This window comes from Sapajus apella, unplaced genomic scaffold (assembly GCF_009761245.1).
Source record: "Sapajus apella isolate SASKATOON/1434 unplaced genomic scaffold, GSC_monkey_1.0 scaffold151, whole genome shotgun sequence".
NCBI classification, from domain to species: domain Eukaryota; kingdom Metazoa; phylum Chordata; class Mammalia; order Primates; family Cebidae; genus Sapajus; species Sapajus apella.
In genome coordinates, this window is record NW_022437091.1 from 2,488,513 (window position 1) to 2,501,361 (window position 12,849).

At 40.8% G+C, this 12,849-nt stretch overlaps 1 long non-coding RNA gene across 1 annotated transcript; it reads left to right on the forward strand.

The window, feature by feature from the left end:
- The first annotated feature begins 530 nt into the window (after window positions 1-530).
- Window positions 531-10,710, forward strand: LOC116541368. The gene is made up of 3 exons (XR_004264808.1): window positions 531-4,500; window positions 9,737-9,742; window positions 10,700-10,710. It is a non-coding gene; the product is annotated as an uncharacterized LOC116541368 (long non-coding RNA).
- The last annotated feature ends 2,139 nt before the right edge of the window (window positions 10,711-12,849 follow it).

Here is a 12,849-nt window from a genome sequence, read left to right on the forward strand (position 1 = left end):
AAAAAAAAAAAAAAAAAGAAAATACCTGTTGCAGATAGAGTTTATCTTGTAGTATTCATCTTTGTATTTTGAAGATAATAAGGTTTGATTTAAATTGATATACACAGAGGGGAACCAATTTTTTTGATCCAATGTAAATTATAAATGAGATAATTCACAGTTATTCATTGTGGAGTTGTTGAGACTATGAAAGACTCATTGTCTTTGTATTCAGCTCTTCCTTAAATAGTGAAACCCTACCCCTACCTCTGCTTGCTTTCTTTCCCTCCCCTCCCATGATAAAATAAATTTTCTGTTGTGCATTCAATTCTATATTTATTTTTATTTTTTTTTTTTTTTTGAGACGGAGTTTCACTCATGTTACCCAGGCTGGAGTGCAATGGCGCGATCTCGGCTCACTCCAACCTCCGCCTCCTGGGTTCAGGCAATTCTCCTGCCTCAGCCTCCTGAGTAGCTGGGATTACAGGCACGTGCCACCATGCCCAGCTAATTTTTTGTATTTTTAGTAGAGACGGGGTTTCACCATGAGACTGTTTTCCCCACAGCTGCTTCCTGAAACAACAAAAGGAGCTGAGCTAAGTCAACCTCTGGGGCATCAGGTCAGCCCTTCAGGGGCAGGACAAAAAGTCAGAGAGGTATCCTGGCTGCTCCCTCAGCTTGGGCTGAGGCAGAGTAGGATGGGGGATTTGCTGGTGACTGGTGCCTCTGCCCCTTGCCAATGCCACCCATGTGAATGTTCCCTTGTTCATTTTGTTTGAACAGATTTTTGTGACTTCTCTCAGGCTCTGAGATGTTACTTGCTATTCACATCATCATTTTACATATTTCTGTTAATATATGGTAGAACCAATCAACCAACCAACCAATCAACCAACTGAAATCCTAATTCTGGAGACACATTAGATAAAGGATCCTAGAATTCTCCCTTCCTTCCTGTAAGATAGTCTGCTCTGAACCCAGGGTCTGGGGCCATAGGAAGAGCATTCCTGAGCCTCCATCTCTGTGGAAATGCCAGGTCTTCTCTAGGGGCTGCACCTTGTCTTCTCCTTTCTCCTTTCCACTAAGACTTTTAGATGTCCCCATCCCCATTCTGACCCCTAACCAGACATCTGTTCCCAGTGGGGCCTTTTGTAGGAGCTGAAAGACCTGGCCAACCTCCATCAGCTCCATACCCTCTGTTGTTAGCTAGGACCTGCTGTGGAGAACAAGTGCCCTTGAGATCTCTCTTCTCTTAGTTTCCAGGACAGTAAATGAGAAATACCCTATTATGTGCTCTGACAGTACTGGGGATGGATGGATGGATGGATGGATAGATAGATAGATGATAGGGAACGATGTTAGTCTTTGGCCAGGCTGGACCTGAGGGGAACTGCTTAGCATCCGCAGCTTTTCTTGCACCACCAGAGGCTTCACCAGCCCAGAAATTCCATTTCCTACTCACTCAGAGGAAGGGCTACTGGCTGTAGGCTCTTACCACTGTCTGGCTCCGTGCTAGAAAATGACCATCAGAAGGCTTCTCCTGGGTCTGTTTTCCCCTGGCCCCAGCACAGCCCTCTGAAATTAATCTATGGGGAATGTATTTCCCCATCTCCAGTGTGGCTGTGGCCCTTTTCGTATAGTCTACTCAGCCCCACGTGAGATGGGGATAATAGAAGGCTGGGCCCTGGGGAAGGGACCCAGGGAGACATGACCAGGTACTTGCAGGGAAGATCAGCTTTCTCCAGCTCCTTTCTCATGGCAGGCACTCAATTAGAGGGCTTCCCAGGTGCTGGAAAGCTCTGTGCTGGGAGGATGCTACTTCTTATACCCCTCTGCACAGTAGAGATGATGAGGACTGGGTCTGCTTTTCTCCCTGCACTCTGATGTAACAAAGGTTTTGTCACGAGGACCTATTAAATAGACACTCATGGTAGTAAATGTGGAGACTGGGCAGCTTTGAAATCCTCAGACACATGTACATGTGTATGTATGTATGTGTCATGGAAGACACAGGATAAAGTCTGTTGTCTGTGGTCCTGAGGGGTTGAGGCAATGATCACCAGAGCTGGCTCTATCTTTGCCCTCATGCATATTCTGCCCACTCAGCTCCCATTTTGTTATACCATTAATCAGTTGGCAACCTGAGGGGATCTTAGGGAGGGAGATGTAGGCTAGTCCATCTTCTCCTCCATGGATCAACATAGGCCAGACCCAGCTATAGGAGGCTGGACCACAACCAACATGGGATTTTTGCTGAGTTTAGAGAGAAAGTCACTATATCACTGAGGGATCTCATTGAAGACTTGATTAGCTAGAGAAGGAGATTATGGAGAAGAGAAGGGGGTGACCATGACAACAGAGGAGGAGTGGAGAGGGTGTCCCCAAAACTTAACTCTAAATAATTAAGAGCCACCCTGGGCTCAGTATCCAGCTTAGATCTAGGCAGGATCCCTGGGGCACTGAAGCTGAGGAGGTAACTAGTGGTTTAAAGGTGGAGTAGAGAGGTTCAGGATGCCTGGTGTGGATTGTGGGGAAGGTTACAACCAGAACCTTTTATGGACTGCTCACAGCACTCCACATACAGGCAAAGGCCAGAGTATTGATTCCTAGACAAAATGCTGTTACACAGCATGGGGAGTTCATTTTGTTGAGATTGAAGAACTTTGAGAGGAAATAAAATCTCTGAAGAGAAGCTAAATTCCATCTACAGAGGTAGTGTGGCATATTGCCTCTCCTCCATTCTGTTGAAAGAGCTCTCGTCAGTGACTGCTACGTTGCTAAATTCATTGATCTCAGATCACCACATACTCTGCCTCTCTGCAACATTTTTAACAGAAAACACTTTCTTCACTGGTTTCCAGGACATGCTTTGCCCTCCTCTTACCTTATGAGTCACTGCTTAGTCCCCTTGGCTGGCTTTGAGTGTCACCCGATCTCTAAGCATTGGCACACTGCCATCTTTGTCTTTGGGCCTCTTCTCCATGTAGGCTCACTCCTTAGTATGAATTTCAGGTTTTTGAATAGTATCTAATGAATCCAAATTTTTGATACCAGCCTGAACATTTTCCCTGAATTCTAGGCTTAAATATCAAACTACCTACTCAACATCTGTATGTGGATGACTGATAGCCATCTAAACTTAACACACCCCAAACCATACTCTTGATTTCCATGGCCCCAAACTTGTTTCTTCAATGGTGCTCCCAGTCTCAGCAAATGGCAGTGTAATTTTTCCATTTGCTCAGGTCAAAATAAAAAAACTTGAAGACATCATTAACTCCCCCTGATCCACGAGCAGGAATGGTTGGATTTATCTCTAAAAGAAATCCATACATGCAATAAACCCATAATTAGGTATCTCACCATGTCCACCACAGTTACTACCTGGTTCAAGTTAATGCCATCTTTGTCTGGATCATCATAAGGGGCTCCTTACTGATTTTTCTGCTCTAACTCTTGCCCTCTTACAATTTATTCTTCACTTGGTAGATGGAGTAAACTCAATAAAAATCAGTCATGCCACTCCTCTTCCAATGGAAGTCTTCCAATGGATTCTGGTTTCAGAGTAAAAGCCAAACATCTTACAAGATCTCAGGGAGTCCCCAAGACCCCCAGTGATTTGGTCCTCACCCGTCTGTATGACCTCACCTCCTACCTGTCCTGCCCAAGTCACACTGGCTTTTCAGTATAGTGTGACAAACTTGCTTCTGCCCAAGGGCGTTTTTCCTATTCCCCTGCTTGAAATGCCATGCCTCCAAATAGCCACATGGCTCTGCCAGACCTCACTTCCTTCAGGTCTCTAATCAAATGTCTTATTAGTTGACTAGAACATTTAAAATAAGCTTTCTTCCTCATCTTTGAAACTTCCTTTTGCCTTTATCCTCTCTTATGTTTCATACCACTTATCATCTGAAGCATTGTGTATTTTCTTGTTTATTTGTTTGTCACCTGTCTCCTCTCACTAGAATGCAAACTCCACAAGAGCAGGGGTTTTATCTACTTTGTTCATTCTTCACCCCTGAATTTTGGAGAGTACCTTCATTTTGTAGATGCCCAATTAGTATTTATTGAGTAAATGAAAGAATGGTGGTTGAGAGTGCAGATCCCAGAAAAAGATTCCGCAAGTTCAAATTCCAGATCTTCTCTTTAACAACTGTGTGCCTTTGGGCAAGTTTTTAAACCTCTCTGTATCTTAGTTTCCTTATAGTAATTGAAGATAACAAGTACCTGCCTTACAGAATTGCTGTGAAGATTAAGTTAATACATTTAAATTTCAGATCAGTCCTCAGCACATAGATTTGATAGATGTCAATCATCATCATCATCATCATCATCTAAAATTATTAGCTGGAATGTTAGAAATATAAGAACAGAGAATTTTGGAAATCTGGGAGAAGTGAGAGGATGCAGAACATATGGATGGGATTGGTGGAAGCTTTATGTGGCAGATTGTATTCTTCAAAGATGGTTGCAACAATATCTCAGTTTCACATGCTATTCTGGAAACTAGAGGTAGAGTGCGTGTACTTTCCCTTCGAGTCCAGACGGGTGTTTATGACTGCCTCGAGTGACGTAACTTCTAAGACTAGGACATAAAAATGCGACACACTTTGACCTTATTTTCTTGAGATGTTCCCTTTTAGAACCACCCATCATGTTATGAGAAAGTCCAAACTAGCCCATGTAGACAGACTACATAGAGAGGCCATATGGGTGTTCCTGCTGACAGCCCAGCTGAGGTCCTTGCCAACAGGCAGCAACAACTGCCAGATGTGTGAATGAAGATGCCTCTAGATGCCTCCAGTCTCTTTTGAGTCACCCCCGCCTTCAAGTATTCCCACATAAAGCACCGGATTTCATGGAGCATAGACCTGGTGTCTCTGCTGTACTCTGAAATTTCTGAACCAGGCAATCCATGAGAATAATACTATGGTTGTTTTATGACACTAAATTATGGAGCAGTTTGCAGTGCAGCAACAGTAATAGGGTACTCAAGTTCAACTGTCAAGAGACCAGTCAACAGTGTAGCAAATAGATAACAGGCAGGAAAAGCCACACACAGCCAAGTGCGAGAAATGGTCCTATTTCATTACTGGCTCACGGATTACTAAACGAGAGATTTGGAACCCATAGTGGCATATCTGATCAGCAGGGGTTTAATGGGAAGAAGATGATTGGAACATAATTCCAGAGTGAAAGAAAGATATATGGACAAGCAGATGAGGTTAAAGTGGTTCTGTGTGTGAGGAAGATATAAGTAATTTTAAAACAAAAATTTATAAAATGTCTGTGGGAGGAAATTACATTTTTGTGTGAATCTGAATATCACACACATATAATAAAACATTCACTGATTTTATGACACAATATACTCTTGGAGGTTGCTTGAGAAGGCAGATGGCCAGATGAATTAAACTTATCTATTTCTTGGCTTACTAGACTAAATTTGGCATCCTTTTTTGGGAACCACTGAGTGAGTGAGGTGGTAAACAAAGCATACTTTTATTTTTCAAGATTGAATGGCTAAAGCACTGAAACATGAGTGTAAAAAAGTGGAGGCACTCTTTTTTTTCTGTTAATATATTTGTATCTTTTTTTTTCTTCTTCTTTTTCACACCTGGTGAACAGGAAGTAGAGGTGCTCTTTATTGTAGATCACCTGACCTCTCCAAAACACTGAGTAAAAAATGAGACTATAGAAGCTGTTAATTGAATACAAACAGTACTACTTGATGAAACAAATGGTGGAAAATACCTTATTATGATGGAAATTAAAGGTGATGTTTTTAAGATTTGGGGATATGAAAATAGGCTGGGATATAAACCAGACCAGGTGTTAGCTATAATTATTTTAGTAATAATGTTTATGCCCAATTAAATTCAATATCCTTATGGGAGAAGGGAGATAGGAGATAAAATAGGAAAATAAGTTAATGAAAAATTGAAAGAATATGAAAAGGCAATAACCCATAAGAGCACTGTAAATTACAGACACAGTGGAAGTTCAAGAATAACAGTTTCTGGATCAGTATTTTTGTGCAGTTAACATTTTTTTCCTTGATGATTAATAGCATAATTAAAGAGGCTGTTACGGGTAAAAATATGCCTCTTAAAATATGGTAAAATTGACTGGGAGAGGAAAAAATGAGGTCACCGAAAAGTGTTAATTATAAATTAGGAAACCAAAAATTCTCACAGGGACTGAAAACCAACAACCAAAAAAACCCCCAGTATACCAAACTTTTTTTTTTTTGAGGTAGGATCTCTGTCGCCTAGGCTGGAGGGTGGTGGTGAGATCACAGCTCACTGCAGTCTTGACCTCTTGGGCTCAATTGACCCTTCTGCCTCAGCCTCCTGAGTACCTGGGACTACAGGTGCGTGCCAGCATGCCTGGCTAATTTTTGTATTTTTTTTTTTTTTTTGTAGAGATGTGGCTTTGCCATGTTGCCCAGGCTGGTCTCGAACACCTGGTCTCAAGTGATCTATTCTTTTTGACCCGGCAAAGTGCTACGACTACAGGCATGAACTACCATGCCTAGCCAAACCAAACTTTAAACCAAATTGTGGCATGATGCTATACTAATATAACTCAGTGAGCAATCACAAAGTGAACACATCCCTGTAACCATCACTCTAGTCAGGAAATAAGACATCACCAACACTTCAGAGCTCCTCCACCCACAACCATGTGCCTCTTCCTAATTCTTACTATCTCAACCCTCACCAAATGTGACTGCCATCTTGACTTTTAGCACCAAAGATTAGTTTTGTTTGTTTCTGCTCTTTATATAAGTGTACTGACACAATAGGTCTCCTTTTAAGTTTGGCTTTTGGTTTCCTTAACATTATGCTTGTGAAATTCATCAATGTCATTGTACTAGCAGTTAATTTTTATTTCTGGAGAGTATCCAATTGTATGACTGTACCATAATTTTATTCATTCATTCTACTGTGGAAGGACTTTTGGTTTTTTTCATATATCATGTTGTAAAGAACATTCTTGTTCATGTTTTATGATGTAGAGATTTTGTTGGAGTGTATTCTTAGGCATATAATTAATGTCATGGGATATGTGTATTTTCAGTTTCTCAGCTGATATTGAGAAAGTGAACAAGTGATAGAGCCGTTAACTGGCACTTCCTCTAATAGTGAAGGATAGTTCCTGTTGCTCTCCTTGTCAATAGTTGATATTATTCTTTCTAATTTTAGCTATTCTAATGAGTGCATGTTGCTATTGTTCTGTGGTTTTAATTTCTATTTTTCTAGTTACTAATGAGGTTAGTACCTTTCATATATTTATAGGTTAATTGGTTATCTTTTGTTAACTTTCTGTTCAAGTCTCTTATCTGTGTTTCATTGAGTTGTCTGGTATTTTTCTTATTGATTGATAGGCACAACTTGCAAGTTCTGCATGTGAACCCTTTGTTGATACGTATGATGCAGGATCTTCTCCAGTTCTATGATTTGCCTTTTTCACTCTCTTAAAGATAGGTGACTTTTCATGAGCAAAAGTCCTTCTCATAGTCCCATATTTAAAATAGTTTTTCCTTTAAGGCAGTGATTCTTAATGATGGGGTGAGTATTTTTCAGGCAATATTTGGGACATATTGAGTATCTATCTATCTATCTGTCTATCTGTCTATCTATCTATCTATCTTATCTGTTTTTTTCCTTGTTTATCTGAGATTCTAATTGAACTTGGCATCCTGTTTTCTTCCTCCTAAATCTGGTAACCATACTCCCAGGGGACATTAGAGAATGTACTGGAGGAAGTTTGGTTGTCATAACTGGGGAGTGATGGTGGGAAATCTGTTGGCATTTCGTGGGTAGAGGTCAGGGATGCTGCTGAGCATCCTACAATGCACAGAGCAGCTCCCCACCACAGAATTGTATCTAGTTTGAAATGTCAATAGTATGAGGTTGAAAAGCTTGCTTTAAAGTTAGTGCTTTCTTTATGTGCCTTGAAGAAACCTATCTAAACTCCAAAGTAATAAAGATATTTTTCTATTGTATCATCTCAAAGTTTTGTTGTTTTACCTTTCCCATGTAGATCACTTGGAATTAATTTTTGTGTGTCTCTGAGATCGGGGTCAAATTTCATTTTTCCTTCTAGATATTCACTTGACCCAGCAATATTGATTGAAATGACCATCCATCCCACTTCTCTGCAGTTCCTCCTTTGCCATAAACCAAGTGTTTATGGATAAAGGTGTTCGTTTCTGATCTCTATTCTGTTCTATTGCTTTAGTTGATTATATTTGCATTCACACCATATTTTACTGATTGTAGTAGTTTTAAATAACTCTTGGTGTCTGGAATTATCTCTTTTTTTGCCTTTAAAACATTTATATAAATGTCTGGGGTGCAAGTGAAACAGACCCTGATACAAAGATTTGAGTGCAAGTAGTTTATTTGTGATGTGATTCCTGGAAGCACTGATGGGTGAGTGAAGAAGTGAAACAGAGAAGGAAAGAAGGAAATAAAATATGGGATATATTAAGGAACAAATTACCTCTGTGGCACCTGGGGCTTTATCTCATCCAGGACTTTTGGAAGATGATGTGGGACATGTCTTAGCACTGTTCCACCAGAAGGGACATTAATGAAATAACGAAACTGGGTTATTTATCCAGCAATTCTCATCCATAATGGGTTAAGACAACTTTAGGGACATTAACTCCCTGACATTTCTTGTCTGCTGTGTACTCTGGCTGAGCATGCTCCTGTGGCCTGAGAAAGCTTTTGGGGAGAGTTGTGGGTGTTTGGCATAAGAAGGCTTCTGTAGATACTCACTTTGGTGAGCATTAATGATACATTGACAGGACACCAACATTATCAGTTACTCTCTACCTTTTGAAATGATCTGATCCCATACCTCACATTGAGTTCGTTTCATCTTGTCACTGATTGTTCAAGGGGGTAGCCATTTCAATTTATAATAAGAGGTCTTATAAAGGGAAATGTATTACTTAGGGTTCTTGAGAGAAACTGACCCAGTAGGATAGATATTATTTGTAATTGAGAGAGAGAGAGAGAGAGAGAGGGAGGAGAGAGGAGAGAAGAGAGAGGAGAGAGATTTAAAAACTGGCTTTTATTGTGGAAGCTAGCAAGTCTGAAATCGTAGGACAAGCCAGCAGGCTGGACATTCAGATAAGAATTTAAGAGTTGATGCTGCAGTCTTGAGTCTGGATTCCTCAGGGCAGCAGGCTGGAAACCCAGGCAGCATTTCTATGTTGCAGTCTTGAGGAGAATTCTTTTTCCTTTGGGGAACCTCAGTCTTTGCTTTTCAGGTCTTCAACTAATTGGATATGGCCCACCTAAATTATGGAGGGTAAGTAATTTGCTTTACTTAAAGTCTACTGATTTAAGTGTTAATCACACAGATTCAATGCAATCCCTATAAAAATACCAGTGATATTTTTCACAGAAATAGAAAAAAATCCTAAAATTTTTATGGAACCACAAAAGACCTCAAATAGCAAAAGTAATGTGAACAAAAAGCACAAAGGTGAAGGCATCACACTACTAGACTTCAAAATATACCGCAAAGTTGAAACAACCAAAATAGCATGGTACTGGCATAAAAAACAGACATGTAGACTGATGGAACAGAAATGAGAACCCAGAAATTAATCTACATAACTATAGCCAACTAATTTATGGCAAAGGCACCAAGAACACTCATTAGTGAAAGGACAGCCTCTTCAATAAATGGTGCTGGAAAAACTTGATATCCATATGCAGAAGAATGAAACTAGACTCCTGTCTCTCACCCTATATAAAAATCAACTCACAGTGGATCAAATATCTAAATATAAGACATAAAACTGCAAAACTACTAGTAGAAAACATAGGGGTAACACTTCAGGACATTGGTCTGGGAAAAGATTTTGTGAATAAGACCTCAAAAGCACAGGCAACAAAAGCAAAATAAACAAGTGGGATTATATCAAACTAAAAAGCTTCCGTACCACAAAGGAAACCGTATACAAAAGGAAAAGACATGGATGGAATTAGAGGACATTATGTTAAGTGAAATAAGCCAGGAACAGACAGTTAAACACCATATGTTCTCACTCATATGGGAAGCTAAAGAAAAGTTGATCTCATGGAAGAAAGAAGTAGAACAAGAGGATACTAGATACTAGAGAAGGGGGTGGGGATAGGAGGACATTTATTAAAGAATACAAAATTAGAGCTAGATAGGAAGAATAAGTTCTAGGATTCTATAGCACTATGGGATGACTAAACAATAATATATTTATATAGTTTCAAATACCTAGAAGGAGAATATTGAATGTCCCAACGTGAAGAAGTGATGTTTTAGATGATGGATATGCTAATTACCCTGACCTAATCACTATACAGTATATGTATCAAAACACCACTATGTATGTACTCCATAAATATGTACACTTATATATCAATAACAAATTTAAAAATGAAAATGTCATACAAATATTAATAACATCTTAAAAAATATCTTTATATGGACAAGCTACAGTCCATACTTTTACAGTCAGTCCTGAGGTCATTGTTAGCAATCATTATCTTCCTTTAGCACCTTTTCTGCATTCCCCACCCCAACTCCTTGGCAAGCATTTCTATTGGTTTAGGTTGTTTATTCGACAAGGTAACTCAGAACTTTATCTGTAAGGTTCCATGCCATTGTTAAGGTAGGATTGCTGCAATTGTGTGTTATAGTTATCACCGAGTAGAAGCATCAAGAAGTGTCTTGTACTGCTTCCTGGGCCACGATTGCCTTGTTGTATGGCAACAACTTGATCTCTTCATGATAATCAGGGGAATTTGGTAACTTCACTGTTGCCTAGAGATCTACTGTTAAGAGAAGCTTGACATGACAGTTGGCAGCCATAACTTTATTATTTAGTGAAACCCTTATTGTATCCCTGTCCCTGGTGAAAGCAAATCCCCCACTCTGTGCCTGAAAATGAGGACCTTTAATTAAGTGGGAACTAAAATTGTGGGGACAGAAAAGCCAAACTCACCAGGTTGGTTACTAGGAGTGTCTGCCTTATGCTATGACTTAGTGGCTCTGATATGATTCAGCTCATGATGGACAGTTGTGATCACACAGTCACCCTTATGTCCCATGGTCAGAAACTCAGTGTCTGCTAGGGCCCAGTAGCACCCTGGGAGCTACTTTGCCTATGGTAAATAGTTCTCTGCTGCATATGGCATAACCTAACTATGGAACCCTAGAGGTCTGTGGTGTAATTCACTTATGAGGGCTTGTCAGTCATTTCACAGGTGCCCACCCTTATCTGTCATGGATACCTTTAGCACCCATGGGATCTGCTGGGTCATATGATCAAGTGCCAGGCTGCTCATACAGCAGTCTGAACCTGCTGCAGGACTCTCTTGTTTTGGGAGATTCTCTAAAAAGCTGACAGTGGCCTTCTGATAAACCTAATAAATGGGCTGGAGCAGTAGTTCAAGAAATTTCTAATCATCTGAGTGGTCAAAAAGTGGAGTAGTCACCCAGGCTTGGGGATCAGCAAGTGGGGATGACGTAGGAGAATTTAAACAATGGGTTAGGGCAGTACATGGGTAAATTAACTAAGTTCCTTTAAATAAATTTTTCAGTTCCTAAGAGAATCAGTGACATACTTGGTTAAGAGTCAAGAACTTTGTGTGACCACAGAAGTCCTTTAACCTTACTGGGTCCTACTCATACAACTAGGATTTTGGATTAGGCAATAGCAATAATAGATAACTATGTTGAGCCCTTATGTGTTTTAAGCAAGTGTTAGCTTGCTTTCAATAACCACGAGATAGTGTATTAGTTCATTCTCACGCTGCTGATAAAGACATACCCAGGTTGGGCAATTTATAAAGGAAAGAGGTTTAATGACTGCTCCTATTGGATTTTGGACTTGCGTGGGGCTTGTAGCCCCTTTATTTTGGCCAATTTCTCCAAGTCTAAAGTCTTACCTGAGACAAGACAAGTCCCTTCTGCCTATGAGCCTGTAAAATAAAAGTAAGTTAGTCACTTTCTAGATACAATGGGCATACAGACATTGGGTAAATACACCCATCTCAAATGGGAGAAATTGGCCAAAATAAAGGGGCTACAAGCCCCATGCAAGTCTGAAATCCAATAGAGCAGTCATTAAACCTTAAAGTTCCAAAATGATCTCTTTTGACTTCATGTCTCACATCCAGGTCATACTGATGCAAGAGGTGGGTTTCCATGGTCTTGGGCAGCCCTGCCCTTGTGGCTTTGCAGGGTAGAGCCCCCACTCCTGGCTGCTTTCACAGGCTGGCATTGAGTCCCTGTGGCTGCACATGACACAAGCTGTTGCCTGTCTACCATTCTGGGGTCTGAGGATGGTGGCCCTTTTCTTACAACTCCACTAGGCAGTGACCCAGTGTGGACTCTGGGGGCTCCCAACTTACATTTCCCTTCCACACTGCCCTAGCAGAGATTCTCCATGAGGTCCCTGCCCTTGCAGCACACCCCTGCCTGAACATCCAGGCATTTCCATACATTATTTGAAATTTAGGCGGAGGTTCCCAAACCTCAATTCTTGATTTCTGTGTACCCACAGGCCCATCACCACGTGTAAGCTCTTCTGGCCACATCTGGGATGCAAAGCACCAAGTCCCAAGACTGCACAAAGCAGCAAGGCCTTGGGCCCACCCCCTGAAGCCATTTATTCTCCTAGGCCTCTCTGCCTGTGATGGGAGGGGCTGCTGTGAAGACCTTTGACATGCCCTGGAGACATTTTCCCATTGTCTTGGCAATTAACATTTGGCTCCTCATGACTTATACAAATTTCTGCAGCTGGCTTGAATTTCTCCTCAGAAAATGGGTTTTTCTTTTCTAGCACATCACCAGCCTGCAAAT